Source organism: Leuciscus leuciscus (assembly GCF_965113295.1).
Source record: "Leuciscus leuciscus genome assembly, chromosome: 8".
Taxonomy (NCBI): Eukaryota; Metazoa; Chordata; class Actinopteri; order Cypriniformes; family Leuciscidae; genus Leuciscus; species Leuciscus leuciscus.
Genome location: NC_138732.1, coordinates 21,699,836 through 21,717,407, shown reverse-complemented (window position 1 = coordinate 21,717,407; position 17,572 = coordinate 21,699,836). Strand labels below are relative to the sequence as shown.

The following is a 17,572-nucleotide window of genomic DNA, read 5'->3' as shown; positions in this document are numbered from 1 at the left end:
CATCACGCAGTTGACCTCCCCGTTGTGGCGCTGAACTGAAATAAAAAATTAATCTATAGTGTAATGTCACCCAAGGTTAATGAATTATGAATCACTGCTAATCTGCACAGAATCAAACCGGAGGAATTCTTAACGCACATCTTTGTTAATTGTGTTTTAACACTGGCTGTGACAGTCGGGTCGACCCGCCGGTGTTTATTCTCTCCTGTGAGCTCACCTTATAGTGACAGCTAATCTGCATTACAAATACACTACATTACCTTATTAACAAAAATGACACATTTCTACAAGTGCTCACATTAACGCCACACGCAATGCAATTTTGTAAGAAAACATTTTTTGTTGTTGTTGTGAATGGGTCTTAAACCTTATTTTCAGTGTTCATTTCTCATATCCTGTAGGTTTGTTGGTGAAATTATAATTTTTTATGGTATATTGCAGTATTTATTATAAATTATTTATCTGTGGACATCACATGATGGCATGTTTACTGGCACAAAGGTTGCAACCTGTTACTCACATTAAATTACAGAAAAAGCAAACCACGATCCAATTAATTCTCGTTGGACAAAATTAAGTCCTGTCCTACATTTTTCTTGAGAATCCACTTCAATAGGATATACGCCACAATAGGGCAGAATAGATTATCGCGACTTCCGTTTCATGCCAACTTTAACTGACTTCCATTTTTCTTCATCAGTTGTTCAGCTGGCACATGTAGTCCTTAAATTATGGAACATGGTTTCTGTCATCTTTAAAAGTATAGTTCACCTGAAAAATGTAAATTAATTTAGTCACCCTCATGTTGTTCCAAACTTGAATGCCGCTCTGTCTCTTATTGCGGTCTTTGATTTTGAAATTTTAGCTGATGATCAATAAAATGCAGCTCATATGTTGCTTTTGGTGACGTGCACTCCGTTAAATCTGCATATAGCGCGGGAATTGGAGATCAGATTTAAATCCATTCTGCAAACACACATTTATGTGACCAGGTGTAAATGGAATCGTTTTGATAAATCAGATAGCTATCCGATCTGAGAAAACGCATGAAGTGGCCAGGTGTAAACAGCCCCATAGTGACGTGTTGTTAATCCTGCTGGTTTCTCAGTGCTAGATTAGCCTAGGTTTGGTCCCACAGTGAGATTAAGCTTTTCTCTGTGTACTCAGAAGCAGTTCCTCAATAGAATTACACGCACCCCAGCCTTCAGTCATGCTGGAAAACTCACAATGAAGTGTGAAAGTTCAACACCCATACACTGCAGTCCCCTTCAGACACAGTGAAGCCTACACAAATGTGAAAAATGCACATGAGTATGTGCATGCATATGTTGAGCTTGTTTTGTGAACATTGGGTGATAAGACTGATCAGGGATTTGTCAGATTAACAGAGTTGTCTAGAGTGTCAATATGAGGGCAGAGAGGTTCTGGCACATACACACACACACACACACACACACACGCACGCACGCACGCACGCGCGCACGCGCGCACACACACACACACACACACACACACACACACTTTGATAAATTCAAAGAAACAATCCTGGTTAGTTACTCATTTATGGAGTTAGATTTGGCATTTTTGGGTAAAAAAGAACCACTCAAATGTAATTTCATTTTGATCACAGCCACCTGCAGTCATACATTTGTGTTTAATGGTCGCTAAACTGTATAATTGTGTTGGCAGTCCATTTCCTACAAATGTGCTAGTTTCTTGTCTCTGCTGCTCTGTAAAACATGTCTATCTATTGCAACTTAAAAACTGAAGCTCAGTTTCTGCCGAATCAAATTGGCCGTGCAAGTCTTTTCAACTTAAATTATTTTAAACTGATGTAAGAAAAAATAATTGGAATACATGTAATAAGCTGCACATTGGGGTTCTGTTATGGTATATTTTGCAATAGTGACCAATGTGTGTAGATGAATGTACAGAAAATCAGAAACATTGACCCACTTTTTTTACTTTGATAGTCAAGCATTATTTCAAGCAAATGTCAACATTTCTTCGAGCTTTTAAAGTGAGAAAAAAACCCACAATGTTGTTGTACCAGCTACATTTCCTCTTAAATTAAATTGCTTTTAGCTGCAGGGTTTTTTTTTTTATTTATTTTTTTTAGGGTTGTTACACTCTGTGTGGCATCACTATATCACGCATGATTTTTTTTACATTTTTAATCTTTTTATTAGGTGGAGGAAGAAGACAAACATCCGACTCCATTTCTCCCTTAATTATTTGCTCCTCTAGTTGTAAGTAAGTTGATTTTCCTTTGCTCATATGTCACTACAGGCTTATTGGACCAGCTGGCCTGTCAGTCTGTGTGTGAGTGTGATCTGCTTTAGTGAGCTCTGCTGCAGCTGTCAGGCTGACGAGAGAAACCCTGCTGTCCACAATCACACCAGATCAGCTCAGACGTGTCCGGTCTCGCACCGCACGGCTGCCGGGCTGCATTAGTGTGGATGTGCCACAGGAGGAGACCCATGAGATGCTTTGCCACAGTAACAAACGTGTTTCACTGGCAAGATAATTTCAATAATGTGCTCCTCCAAAAGCAAAAGTAAGTTAGACAGCTGCAGGCTGTTGAACAGCATAGCTCAAAATAAACACAGGTATTACTATTTTTATGCCGTGTACTGTGAAGGCGTAACCTATAAATCTCTTTGGAGCTTTTTAGATTGTTAGATTTTTATGGATGAACAATATGCCGTGAAAGAACAGCGTGTTAGTGCGAGATTCTTGCATTCGTAGTCGCACCTGTGTGGGTTTGTGAGTTGGTTCTGCTCTGTTCCTAAAGGAGGTTGACAGCTGTGTGTATGAGTCAAGTGCTGCATTTAATTCTGCCTGTATGCTGACATGAAAGCCTGCAGAGATGACCTTGCCGCCATATATTCAGGAACAGATGCACAAGAACAGAAGGCTGAGTCCATTTCTTTCTCAACTAATATATTTGAGGCCACATATTGGAATATAAAAGCCATATAGAGGTCTGTTTGAGATGCACTGTGTGTAGGGAACATTTTTAAATGTATTTATTTGTTTGTTTGTTTAATGAACTAAGAGAATAGTAGGCAGGCCAAGAGGAGGAATGGGGTTAAAAATGACTGTACTATTTATATCAATTAAATTTAAATTATTTTTATTTTATTAGGATAGTGGAAATATATAGACAATATAATTAATAATTAATATGAATATAATATGAATATTAGGCTATGAAAAAAAATATTTAATCAATTGGTGGTGGGAAGTCCCACTTTTACTCTTGGAAATACATGTACTATTAACAAAGATAATTAGTTTTGACATGTTTAACTGTTTAGTCATTCTAGAGTAGTAGTAGTAGTAGTAGTAGTAGAAACTATTATGTTATAAGTTGTATTGTGTATTCTATAATTATTTTTTTTTAAATCAAATTGGTTTCACATTCAACCCGTTGTTTTCATAGATTAAAGATCGTAAATCAGCCCCACGGAAAAAGTGTGGCTGCAAAGTATTGTGTGTTTGCTAATGGTGGGATCTAAACGATGTCCCTTAAAGGAATGCCTAATCGATCGCCTGTCCAACACATAGACAGAGCTGAACCAAATAAGGAAATGAAAGCAATTGATAAACATGCTAAATTAAAATGACTGGTTGCTGTTTTACCAACAAACACAAAATATCTATTTACCCTTGTAGGCATAATCTTGTTAGATCTTTTCATATGCATACATTGGCTTGGCTGTATTGATCTCTTATTACCAGCAAATTAGCAGAACTGATGTGTACGTATACTGTTCTTTTATTAAGCCTTTGATATATGACCAATGGCAATCAATTTCCATAAGAAATGGAACATCTGCCTGATGTTTTTCAGGTTGAGAAACCAAGATGAACTGAAAAGGGGAAAAAAAGTAGTGAAACAGAAAGGTGTTGATTTCAGAAAAGAAAAAAAAGATGTTTCTTTTACTGGTGATGATTATATTTTGTAAATTTGCTTTTTATTGTATTTTTATAGTATAAAATATAACTTGTCCGTAGCTCACTTCTAAGAATTTGCGTTCATCTGTGTTTATTATTGTTATTGTGTTTGCATGAGCGTTATGGATGTGGTTTATTAACATTACCTATCATAGTGGGCTATGCAACACAACTCATGTGATTGTAGGATTAAAACATCTATACCACGCAATACATTTATTAAGCCCAAATCTCTGAATTGACTTTAAAACTCTGATTTTGACTGTTTATTCATTCCCCAGATGAGCAGCAATTTAATTTCCAAACAGGCCCCTCAGTGAACAGCATGGTACTCACTTAAGTCGAGTGTGTTTCATTTGAGCAAAGTATGATCTCACTTTTTCTATTGCTTTTCCTTCAATTGGATCAGAAGATTATCTGACTGGATGATGTCCTTTGTTTCCCTACATTAGTGTGTATTAGTCTTCCGGCGCACTGTTAAAGAGCAGTGTGATGTCATCAGCTCTCACAGAATGGTGTATGTTTTGGGAATGTTTCACAATGGCCCCTACTTGAATCTGCTCGACACTCTGCCTGTGTCCGTCCACTGTGCATGTGGTATGCAAGAGGTGAGAAAAGCTAGCTAGCGTGCAGCACCAGTTACGTGTCTGGCATGTGTGCACGTGTGGGTGTGCTGTATGGACTGAATAAACCGATTGAACAGGGACTCCTGTGATTTCATGTCTCCCATAGCAAGCAGGGAAACGTCCTTTGGGTCTTTGCTCTGAAGTCTCTGAATTCTCGACAGCACTGAGACCTGTCAAATAAACCTCATTCTGACTGAGTAGCGGTGCTTTGTTAAGCCATCTCATATTCCAGTTTTCCTTATTTCTCTGCATACCAATTGCACGCCTGCTTCCCAACGGGTTAAGGATCCAATCTTCCAACTGCCGGGATCTCGTCAGGTCCGTGTGTGTCGTTTGCTCTGTATGTGGGGAGACTTGTGCTCTGCTGGGTAGGATGTGCCATCCAGTGTGTGCTGAAAAGGCTTCTTGCTGATTAAAATGATGATTTAGTAGATGGCGGTGTTCTGATTCCCCGAATATGCCTCAAATGAAGTCTTTCAAATTAACTGCTCTCCCCTATCCATGTGAAGACTTATAAATAGGAGAACCTTCAAAGATGGGAAATGTCAATCAAACTGCTCCCCGTCAAGAGAAAGCCTAATTATCTACAGGTACAATGCTGATTTTTTACAAGGACTACACCGATTAAAACTGAGGCCTTCTTTAGTTATCTGTCTAGTACTTTGATTTGCTTACAAAAGCATCTATCAAATAGGACAATGGTATGATGAACATTTTATTCTTTCATTTTATTTTTTTAGTACATAAAATGTAATTCATACATGCAATGACCTGACAGCGGTGCTGAGCTTTTAAAGCAAAGAGTATCTTTACTGACTATAAAAAATGTCAAGGTGTCTCCATGTATCTCTGCTCATTACTCTCTCAAGTATTCAGTAAAAAGCACCATTATTGCCTCAGAAGGTGATTGCTGTCTTCAGGTGAGAGTTGTTTTCTAACAGAGCAATAGAGATGGTTGCTTTTAAGAGGCTATACTAAAGCAAAAAGAAGTTAAATTGGTGCCATGATGGTGGATTTTGCTGGTACTCCAGCAGGCTGGCTGGAATATGTGTGGTATTGTTCTGACTTTGGGAGAACGAGGTGGATCTGACATACAGTCTCATTACTGGGAGGTTGGCAGTGTTGCGAGTGGTGTCATCAATTATGAAGAGCTTGTGTGGTGTCTAAGTGTGGGGCTTATGAATAAAGCAGTGTGTTTTTTGTTTATCCCACAGGATTAGATGTGCTGACTGAGGTCAGGCTCTCTCTGGGGCTTTGGGTCACCAGAGTACATCAGAGAGGAAAGCAGCCAGACCACTGGGATACAGTGGAAAGGGAAGGGGTGATTTCCTCAGGACACGCTGATCCACCTCCTGAATGCTAGGACTTGTTGTACAAATCAGTTTAAATGATAGCTGTGTTTTGGAACGCTGTAGCTGATTTGAGCTGGATTTTTAATGGTCATGCAGTAACAACTTAAATTGGTTAAGTTTTTATTTATTTGTAAAAAGGAAATGCATGTATACAATGACAATGAAGGTCTGGACTCTGCATAGTAACTTTCATTGGCCAAGGACCACCCAAGAGGCCACCTGACTGACATATACAGTAAATCAACCAATCACAGTTTGTTTTTTCCAGTTTCATGTTTAGGGGTGTGACAATGTAAAGTAGATGTCCCTATAATAACAGATCAGAGTGTAAAACTCGTGGGTGTCTTTTAAAGAGTCTATGCTATGAACTTTAAATACTTCACATGCTTTTGAAAATCCAACATTTAGCTGATCTTGATAAGGGTTCATTGTCAGAGTTTTAAACATTTTAAACTTCTTCCTTGAGGGGATTTGGTGTCACAAAGGGCTTATTAAGGACCATTAAAGAACGTGACATACATGTCTCCTGGAAATCTTGTAGAATTCAACCAATCAGATGGCAACTTCAAAACTCCTGAAGTGTTAACCGTTTTGTGTGCCTTATGCATCAGACGGACAGCCAACAGTCTATGGGCGTGACGTCTGAGATTGAGACTACTTTTTACTTTACTTTTCACTGTTGTTGTTTTTTTCTCTCTCTGTCTTGGACTCTTGTTTGTCATTGAATTCGCTACCAGCTTAAACTAGTTTTTTTTTTCAACAGGATGCACAGTAAATGCTGTCAGAGCTCAATAGGTTGGTTAGTATAATGGTTATTTATCTCATGCACCAGCCTTATACCCCTCCTGCATGTCCATTTGAGATATTCAAATAATCAGATGATGCAGTCACCTACCAAAAAGTGTTTTGTACTCTCAGTGCCATTTAAAACCTTTAACCATATTCAAACAGAATTCCTCAGATCTTTCTTCACATTCAGTTCAGAAAATATAAGTGTTCGGATTCCATGACCCAACTTCTCCTGCCTGCTCGGCTCGGCAAAAATCATTTTCTCTTCTTTCTCTTTCTCTTTCTCTTTCTCTTTCTCTTTCTCTTTCTCTTTCTCTTTCTCTTTCTCCTTTTGTGTCATGTTGAGTTCATGGCTCATACATTTATACAGCCATGGCCTGACCTTTCTTGTTCTGTGTGCCCCATTTACTATTGTTATCCTTCACACGAACGTCCTCTCGCTCACCCCGTTGCAAGAGCGCAAAAATATGCTTTAGGTTCCCAGCTTACAGCAGACCCCGAATCTATTGCATAGGCAAGATGAGGTCCCCCAAGCAGGGACGCTATTCCCCACTGTAGGTATAATGAGCTCCAATCTGTCTGTTTGAGTCTCAGCAAGAGGGGTAGTTGCTTAGGGGCCCTGAGAGAGATGGGCTCTGTGATGTAGACTCTGCTAAGGGCTACACCATCCTAGCGCTTCTGTAATTGTCTGAAGTCGAGGGGTGAGGGCTGGCGAGGGGAGCAGTCTAATTGTTTCACTGTTTAACTGACTGACTCCATCAATATCTATTAGGACTTTGGATTGCAGGTGCAGAGCTGCTTAATTCACTTCTGGTTGTTTTTTTGTTTTTTTTCTAGCCTGGTCTTATAACATTATCATTCAGTGGAGAGTGTCTGTTTTTTTTTATTCCGTCGCTGCTAACACGTCCCCAGCGTCTTCACTCTTCCTCTCTCCATCCCCTGATGAGCTGCTTTTTAGTCTTTTTATCATCTCTCTCCATTTGAGGGGAGCTGAGTATGCTCTCAGGTTATGCTAGGATATTTGACACCCTCAACTTAACTGATGTCAGGAGATGTAAAGTAATCACACTATCTGCATATGCCTACAAGTTTCACCTCTAAAAAAGTTTGGCTTGATGATACACATTTAAAAATAAATGTTCCACAATGATTACACAGCCTGAAGGCATTGGATAACCTTTTTATTTTACTCATAAAACTTTATTAGTTTATTAAAAAAATCATGTACTGATGGTCTGCAGTACACTGGAAATTGTGTTTCTGGGTGAAACTCAACTCAACTCAACTTTTATTTATAAAGCACTTTCAAAACCATTTAAATGGACCAAAGTGCTGTCCATAAGTAGTTAATACATAGAAACATAAAATTACATTAAAAGGTCACCAAGAGAATTAAACAACAAATCACTCACAGTTCTCAGACCTAATCAAACGCCAAAAGCTTGCAAAAATAGATAAGTCTTCAATTCCTTAAAAATATCCATGCCTGACGAGGATTTTAAAGATAATGGCAACACATTCCAAAGTGCAGGAGCCACAACAGAAAAAGCGCAATCTCCACTACGCCTCAAGCGAGACCGTGGGGCGGTTAGAAGCATGTTCTGAGAGGAGCGAAGGTGACGTTGAGACTGATAAGGGATTAACATGTCCTTTATATACTCAGGAGCTTGATCATGTAGTGCTTTAAAAACAAACATTAACACCTTATATTGTATTCTGTATCTAACAGGTAGCCAGTGAAGGGATATCAGTAAAGGTGTTATGTGATCCCGTTTTCTGGTATTTGTTAAGAATCTTGCTGCAGCATTTTGGACACGCTGAAGACGAGTAACCAGTGATTCAGTTTTGCCTAGATAACTATAAAGATAACGATAAAGATAACTATATATGCATCCACACCAACGACCGATAACGGTCTTTTTATTCTAAGCACGCGCGTGCCCGCGCTGTCAATGATGGGATAAAAACATCGCCTAGTCAACACCTTTATGTATACAACGCCTTTTTCACTGCAACTTCAGCAATGTTGTCAAAACTAGCGCTGGATAGCCTACCTGAGGTCATTTTGTTACACTATGCTAAACTGCATAATATCTCATCGTTAATAGCCTACTTCTCACCATTTATTCCCAGGATACGACCGATTGCTTTCCATATATCCATCTTTTTTAACGTATCCTTGAAAAGGGGGTTTGACTTGTCAAACAGTGGAGGATTTTTTTGTACCTCGACGATTAACTTCTCTGCAATGTCATCTGCCATTTTAAATGCGCGAGACCTTTAAATTAGAATGGATTCTGATTGGCTGTCAGTGTTTTATCATTGGACAGCTGGAAAAAAAATCGTTCTGAAAGTGATCCCAACGATATCGTTCCTCATATCTTTATCGTTATAGTTGTGGTGTGAACTCTGTTATTCTTTAATATGGAGAACGATTTTTTGAATTATATCTTTATCGTTATCTTTATAGTTATCGTGCTTGGTGTGAACGGGTCTTTATCCTCATTTAATTGTAAAAAAACAACAGTGAAACAGGTAAGAAAGGTGAAACAGTATTGAAAAAGGGGAAACAAAGTATGATTTAAATTTGATGACAGATTTTTGAAGGCAAACATTTATTTCTTTGGAATAACATGCACTAATTCACAGTAACAGCTGGAATGTGCATTAATTAACCCATATATCGGATGTGACAGTTGTTGCATCAATTCGTGCCGCAACAGTTAAAAGCTGTCCATACTGGACACGACCATTGCAAATCCATTTGTCCTTTGTATCAGAAGTAGCGCAAGCCTGTGGAGTACATCAGAAATAGAACAGGCATCAGATTACTGTTAGGAATTTGGTGTGTCACGTTGGTTGCGGCACATCTAGTGTAGACAGCATCTCTGATTATAATAGGTTCTATTTGCAATTGTCGTATTGTGCCTTACTGCTTACGTCTGGTGTAGACACGGTAATATGAACAATGCACTGGATAATGTCAACCAAAAGTGGGCTGAAGAAGGAACAGAAAGGAACAGTTCACCCAAACAATCAAATATGGGCATCATTTCATGTCATTGCAAAGCTGTATGACTTTCTTCTGCTGAACACAAAGGATATTTTGAAGAAAGTTGGGTTTTCATGTTTTATGGGGACTTTCCATGATGATAGAAATTATGATTTCTAATGATTTTTATACTGTATAAACTATATGTTCTATCCCCCATCACAGAAAACTTTCAGCATTTTTATATTTCAAAAAACATAACTTAGTATGATTTATAAGCTGTTTTTCTCATGGGGACCAAAACATGCCCAGTCAAGGATTTCCGATATTGCCATCTTTGTGGGGACATTTTGTCCCTATAATGTAGGGAATACCTGAACCACACACACATACACACTTCTTTAAGGTTAGCATCTGCACATCTCCATTTTTCCCTCCATGGTAGCCGTAGGTGCTTTGAGGGCTGATTGGTTGATTGGATTATCTTCAGAGAAGCAGAAATGAACCTGGGTTGTCATAGCAATCAGGAAGTTCCAGTAGTTTCATGTTATTTCACACCTTGCTTAAATTGCCATTTTAAGGGATTGGTCTTAATGGTGTTCTTCCTCAAACAGAAGACAGAGCGAGGAGCTTTATTAATTTACCTGCCGTGGGTATGGAAAGGGCCAGCAGAATGACAGGTATTTTAACATGGTCTTGGGTGAGAGTGTGTGAGTTTGAGTGTGTGAGTTTGTGTGTGTGTGTGTGTGTGTGTGTGTGTGTGTGTGTCACATTAAGCCACACAGTGTGGGTGTGTGGACACATGAATTCTTTCTTTCTTTCTTTCTTTCTTTCTTTCTTTCTTTCTTTCTTTCTTTCTTTCTTTCTTTCTTTCTTTCTTTCTTTCTTTCTTTCTTTCTTTCTTTCTTTCTTTCTTTCTTTCTTTCTTTCTTTCTTTTTAAAATGAAGTAGGCAACACAGCCATTTGCAACATTAATAATAATAATACTAATAATAAATGTTTCTTGAGCACCAAATCAGCATATTAGAATGATTTCTGAAGGATCATGTGACACTGAAGGCTGGAGTAATGATGCTGAAAACTCAGCTTTGCAGGAATAAATTACATTTAAAGTATATATTCAAAAAGAAATCATTTAAATTGTAAAATTGCTGCCTTACTGTATTTTTGATCAGATAAATGCAGGTGGTGATCATAAGATTAAAGCTAAAAAACATTCAACAATCTTGAACAGTAATGTAATGTGTACATACATACATACATAAAGTATTTTTTGCTGCATTGTTGTCTGAATTGAGAATTTCTCAATCCATAATTATATACACATTATCCGTGATCGTCGTGAAATTTCTTTTTTTAGAAAATATAAATAACTCATAGCTTATTTCCATTGTTCTTTCTAGGTAGCAGAATCCTGGAGGTTTAGTTGTACTGACACCTGCCTTTGATCACTATCTAGAAATGCCCATTGGCACTTTAGGTGGGAAAACAGAAGTTGATCCAGTCAATATTTCTGCTTTAATTTCCCCCTACACCTTCTCGCTGGTTTGTCTTTGATGGCGTACATCCCCCCATCTTGATCATCTTGTTTCAGACCACGCTCATCCCCTTCTTCTCCTCCTAAGATGACAAACCCCTGCAGCTTTCTTTGCTGTATTTGGGGAAAACCTTTTGAAAGCTTGGTGAACTAATAGAAGTGTTTATAAAGAGGCATGCTGTGTTTTGTTTTTTTAGTTTTTTTTTTACTCGTGACTGTTCTCTTGTTGGTTACGGGGGGGGGGGGCAAAAGCAGCAAAAGCTCTTTGGCTGCTTTTTCTCTGCCGCAGCCTGAGGTTCGAAAGAGAGAGAGAGTGGGTGTCTATGTCTTGACTGTGACTCACCAGAGTGCTTTCATTCCCTGTAGTCCGACTCTCCTGTGAATGCCATCAAGCACGTTAGGTCAGGAAATGGACTGCAGATTGTAAAATAAGCTGGTGCAGAATGGATGGAGAATAACTGCCTTCTTAGTCATGTGGAACCATGTTGTTGTTTTTTTGCAAAGCACTGAGCGACATGTGGACAGGCTGTCAAATTCAAGACTTGTCAGGTAGTCTGCCGTTGGCTGAAGGTTAGCGGCGTCATCTCTTGCGTTGAAAATGAGCCAAAGGCAAACTGAGGCCGGTTAGTAACTCAGAGCTCCAGTCAAGTGTGAATATCATATCAGTCATTCCACGAGTGAAGTTCAGCTCTCCGTTCAACAAACCTCAGTGACATGGCCTTTTACTGTGGGTTAAAATTCTATATGCTAATTTGCACAATGCCCCAAAAGTCACAGCACTTTAAAAACAGGAGTTGACTGACAAGGCAAAATGATCCGAATCAGCTTTTTTAATTAAGCAGAGTCAAAAGGCTGCTCAACATTGAGTTTCCAGGGGTGAGGAGAGATATTGACAAACTCTCCATAAATGTCATACTTGCAGACGTGTTTTGATGTTCTATGAATTATAAATGTTTTCAGGTTTAATAATTCTTTGAAGGGCAGAGATAAAGGGAGCATGAGCGGTATAAATACACACACAAAAAAAAGTTGCATTAGCAAACAGTAAACTGTGTCGATCTCTCCTCCGCTCTGTGGCCTGTCTTTTATTTACAGCCTGTGGCAGTTCTCACTCTCCATCAACCCAATTAGAGGAAGTGTGGGTAGTCTGACCCCTGGTACCGCAGGGTCGCCGGCGAAGCAACGGAGATTCTTGCTTTGTGTAGCTACGAGCCAGCCTTGTTAGTATTGCAGACATTAAAGAGCCTACACTAGCCAATCTTCAGCGCAGCAGCTTTCACTACCTTTGGGACTCGGCTCTATGAATGCAGATACACGAGCAGTGGAGAGGTTTTGATTGCTGTTTCTATAGGTAATGGACTGTCGGGTGATCACACACTGAATCATTCGCTTTTGTTGATGTCTGTCACAGTTAGTTTGACTGTTCTAATGCATGATTCATGAACAGGTCAGCCTAAAACATATAGAATGAGATAAGATGAAGGCCTACATGTAAGATGAATTTCACAGAGCCCCTAAAGCGACAGGGTGAAAAAAAAAAAAGGTGATAGAAGGAAAAATGATTTGGCAATGTTATTGCGTTCTTTCGCAAAGGCTTTGCGTTCCCCCATTAATCTTTGCGTTCGCTCGTAAAATGTTCGGGTTCACTCACAGAGAACAATTTTTTTTTTTTTTTGAGCGAACGCTAACGTTTTTGCAAGGGATCGCAAAGGTTAAGCGAGCGACCGCAAAGTTTCTCAGGGGAACATGAAATCAAAATTGACCCCTTTGCTAACAATAATAAATGTCCCTGGAATTCATCAGTGCACATTATTCTGCACTGAAAATGAAAGTTTTTTTCATTGGTGTGGCCTGCTGGGTAATGCATATGCTTCCCCACAATGTGATTTGGTACTTGTGTGGGCGACTGGATTTTGAATCATAACTTGTTTTCCTTAGCATTTCTCTGCTGCCCTGTCCATTTAAAGGCAAAACACTCATAAGCATTATAAAATGAAAATCACTTTCTCCATCTCTGAAATAACTTTTCTGCTGACGTAAGAAAATCAGTTGGAGAAAAACTATATTACCCAAATAGAGTGCTGCAGGAATGAGTCCTAGATTCTGGAAACACATTATTTAGCAGTTTTGAACTTCTGGTTCACTTGTCCTGAAGTCAATGGGTTTTTGGTTAAATGACTGAAATAAGGTATGTGGTTCACACAAGCTCAGGGTAATTTCACAGTTTTATTCAACAAAAGGAGATACAAAACTATATACTTGTGTCTTGGAAAAATGTGTTTGCTAGCAAGTGGCTAAATGGGACTAAAGAGGTTGTCGTCGGAGATTAAAGTCACATGAAACTTAGGTTGTGATCGTCTTATCTTCCATAATGCGATGTATTTCTGAGTGAAACGGTACTAGATTTTTTCTTCCATCTGGAATTTATTGGATCATGGGATCTGTCGTTTTGTAATTGATGTGGTCTCATGCGAGTGAAAAGTTGCTGGAGCACACGTCATCAGAGAAGACATGTTGTTGCAAGTTAATGTTAATGTTTTTAATTAAAGATGACAAGGGCACATGAATAAAAAAAAACAATATGTAAACAGATAAATGACAGATAAATCAGAGTGATGCTAACTTCTGGGTTGACCTGATGGGTATATGAAGTCCTGTCTTATAATATTTTCAGCTGAATATGTTCAATTGTAAGCATTGAAGGTAAATTGTGATATCAAATGTCATTGCATGTTGTCTCTAAACATCAAGCTCACATTGTATGAACATAGTACCTTTAAAACACAAAATAAGTGTATTTTTTCTAATGCAATACTTTAGACTACACTTATAATCTACAGTATGCCAGGGTGAAGCAAACTTGTCAAGTTGTTTATTCTTGCAATGGGATATACTGTATATTTAAGTGGTTATTCTCATTTTGCAAGGTCACATTTAGACACCAGTGCCACGTTCACACAGCAGTAGAATACTTATGGATGAGCCCTTCTTTGCTTCCTGTGAGGTTTTGGAGTCAATAAACACTACATCTCTACCACATTAAGATCAAGAGATGTTACACATCTTAGAGCCACAAGGATGTTCCCAAACATAAACAAGAAGCTGTTAGACAGTCTGTTTGTCTGTGTGCCCCGAGGCCCATGAGCCCAGTAAAAGAGCATGTCTCATCAAGCCAGCATCACTTACTGCAGCGATAAGTGTTCTACCTCACACAGACAAGCAGCTAAGATGCTTCTGTAGAATAATTCCCTTATTCCTCGAATCCCTCCGTCTGTAGCAGAGGCCGCTGTGGATGTTTGTTTATTTGTGTGTGGAGGTTTCTAGTTGAGTGGTGCGGCGGCTCTGCGCTTGTGGTCTGCTCTCCAGGCCTGCTGTCACTCAGAGGGAAACATAACTCGTGACCCATAAAGCCCACAGGTTCTGAGAAGAGTGTAACTAATGGATGCCTCTTAGAGAAAGGATCCCCGCGGAGCTGCACATTCTACCGCCACAGGGCAGAGAACGAGACAGAGGGATGAAGTATGTTATAAACATAGGTGCTGTGAAATGGTAAGAGGGGTCAGGAGGTACCGGAAAAGAGAGGAAAATAAAGGCAAGCGGGGAGAAGTTAGAGAAAGTCAGATAAAAAGAGACTAAATGGAAGCTCTGCAGGGACATGGATTCACAGAGGTGTTGGTCTTTGCATGATTCGCTGTGTATTCTTCAGTCAGGGTTAAGCCATTTGGGAACAGTGCAATGTGTATGACTAAATTTTCAGAACTGAGCCATTTGTTTAATAAGGTTACAAAATTAGAAATATAATTATATTTTTTTTAACTATCCACAAAAAAAGTTTATTTACTACTTTATTTCCTTTGAGTTTATAGCACACATGTGGCAGGTTGTTTTTATTTTTTTAATTCTTTTATTATTATTTTGTAAAAAAATAAATTAAAAAAAATGTTTATTTACTGGCGACTAAACTGTTTATTCCCTGCACCATTTTGTTTGTCTTTGTGACATCTGCAGCAAACATATTTGCCATCACTCACCGCATCATATAAAATCGTTTGGTAGAATCCCAGCTCTCACAAAAAAAATATGAAATAAATATTGAAATACCAAATATTAATCACAGTTTTGTTTGTTGGTATGTGCCTGTTTTCAAGTACACATGTTAATGCAGGCTCTTTGTTTTATAATTATATATATTATATATAATTATAGTTTTCCTGTTGTATCGATTCATGAAGATAAATATTATATCTCAGAAAAATGTGTGTGCAGAATTGCCTTAGTTTGTGAGGATTTGTGTGAGTATTGTCCAGGCTGAGTTATTTACTGTAACTGTTTGTAATCGGAGTATCATGCCAGGAAGGAAGACACATAAATATTGTATTGGTTTGGAGAAGTATTGGTGCATTTCAAGGACATTTCCTCACACACCCTACGGTGGTCTTTTTTGGAAATGTCTCTGAACCGTCACACACCCCTGAACTGATTGCTTTCTGCTTACAGATGGCGCCCTCTTTGGTTAAATATGAAATTGCAGTGCACTTTCTCACCCATGTGGTTTAGTGTAAATACATGCAAGCTGAAATGACATGCTGTCCAATTTAAATAACACATCCCTGCTCCTCTTCTTCATAGTCTCTGCATGTTTGTTTGTGTGTGTGAGAGAGAATGATGTTCAATCACTCATTTCTCATGTTTTCCCTTCCTAAGAGCCAGTTCGATCCGATCAGCATAGGCATATTTGTGGAAGCCTTTTGTTCCACCGAGCATCGTGTTGTTGCTTTCTCTTTCGACTCCGCTATTTCATTTAAGCTATTTATCATTCATCCAAAATCGCCAGGGACAAAGAAGAATAAAGAATAGAGTGAATAAAAGGATGGGGGAAGTGAGAGCTTCCAGTGGTGGATAACAGGGTATAATAGGCCCCAGAAACAAAGCAGCTCATTGATTGTGTAATGAGCTTTTATCTGCGGGTATAATTGCCCTGCTTGTGTTAGCTCATGTTCGTTCACTCTCTGATGAGCAGCTGCCCCGCCTAACGCCGGAGCGCCCTCATCTTTACTTTGAGTTCTTCCAAGTGTCACAAACTACGTCTAGTTGTGTTTGATGGATGTCCTCAAGTTGAACGTGGTTCACCTGAGTATTGAGGTTGAATGCCACGCCCCCATATTTTTTATATAAATGAGGGACCGAAGTGCAAAGTGCACCCTATACGCCCAACGAGAGCGATCAAACGTTTTCCCCTGAGTTTATGTTTCATTGTGTTCGGCCCAAAAGGCCTCAAAAACTTGATTTAAAAAAAACCTATTTAGAAACAAACAAACGTAAGACATTAGCATCCGGCCCAACCTCGCCGCTTTCCAGTCCTGAGGCACTTGATTTGCATGACAAAGGCTCCCTTCAATAATTTAACAGGCTGTATTTGATCAACACCGGAGAGCCCAGTGTTCTTCTGCAGAGACAAGCTGGATATTTCCCCTTCATTATTCATGAGGAAAAAGAAAAGACGGCAGAGGAATGGACAGGAGACAGAGCAAAATAATAGATTGGGTGCAACAACAATGCGGATGGCTTTAGTTTCACGTGTATTAAAAGTTTTCCTTTTTTGGCTTCGATTATTATTTTAGAGAGGGTGAAACTAAAACGGACCTTTCTTCCTTTAGGGACCTTAGTGGGTAGGAGGTTGTGCCATCACAGAGACTTTAACCCTTGATTCTGTAGTCATGAGGGTCAAGAGTTCAAATGCCTTTTTTATATGAGACATTGTGAAGACGGCATGTAAAGATGTGAGGGTTTTTGCCAATGTAACCTTAGCTTAGCTGAAGTGTTCTGCGGTCGACACTGTGAACTGTGTGTGTGTGTGTGTGTGTGTGTGTGTGTGTGTGTGCTACCCTTCTGCTCTACTTCAGTGGCATTTTGTGTTCTCAGGTATTTAGTCTGGTGAAGGCCTGGGACCCTGCAATTTTATATTAATTTATTATTAATCATTAATTAGATTCTGGAGACAAAATCGAAAGACACACAAACTTCAGTACATGCAAATTGGCCGATAGTCCCAGGATGATAAAGCAGCACCTTTGAGGATGAAATAAGTTTACCTGATTGGTACCATAAAATCATTGCACGATATTCAGAGTTTTGTTTGAGGCACTTGGTAACAAGTAAACTATATAGCTTGAGCAGAATTGTTATTCATTTTTTTCCCCCTAAGTTATGTCTGTGAAACAATCTATTGTTATTACTTTTGGACAGATGGAAATTTTGATAGTCTATAAAAAAAATTCTGCTTTTTTTCTATGTTATCTGTTCTACAGTTTAACT

At 38.9% G+C, this 17,572-nt stretch overlaps 1 protein-coding gene across 3 annotated transcripts in view; it reads left to right on the top strand.

Annotated features, from left to right (window-relative positions):
• Nucleotides 1-17,572, top strand: part of tenm2a (teneurin transmembrane protein 2a) — a 312,955-nt gene that overhangs the window by 14,994 nt on the left and 280,389 nt on the right. Inside the window, exon 2 of one of the 3 annotated variants that reach the window (XM_082177232.1) lies at nt 2,190-2,253. The exons of the other annotated variants lie outside the window; for them this stretch is intronic. The gene's annotated coding sequence lies outside the window, so the exon portion shown is untranslated. The remainder of the gene's footprint in view (nt 1-2,189; nt 2,254-17,572) is intronic. 3 annotated transcript variants of the gene reach the window in all.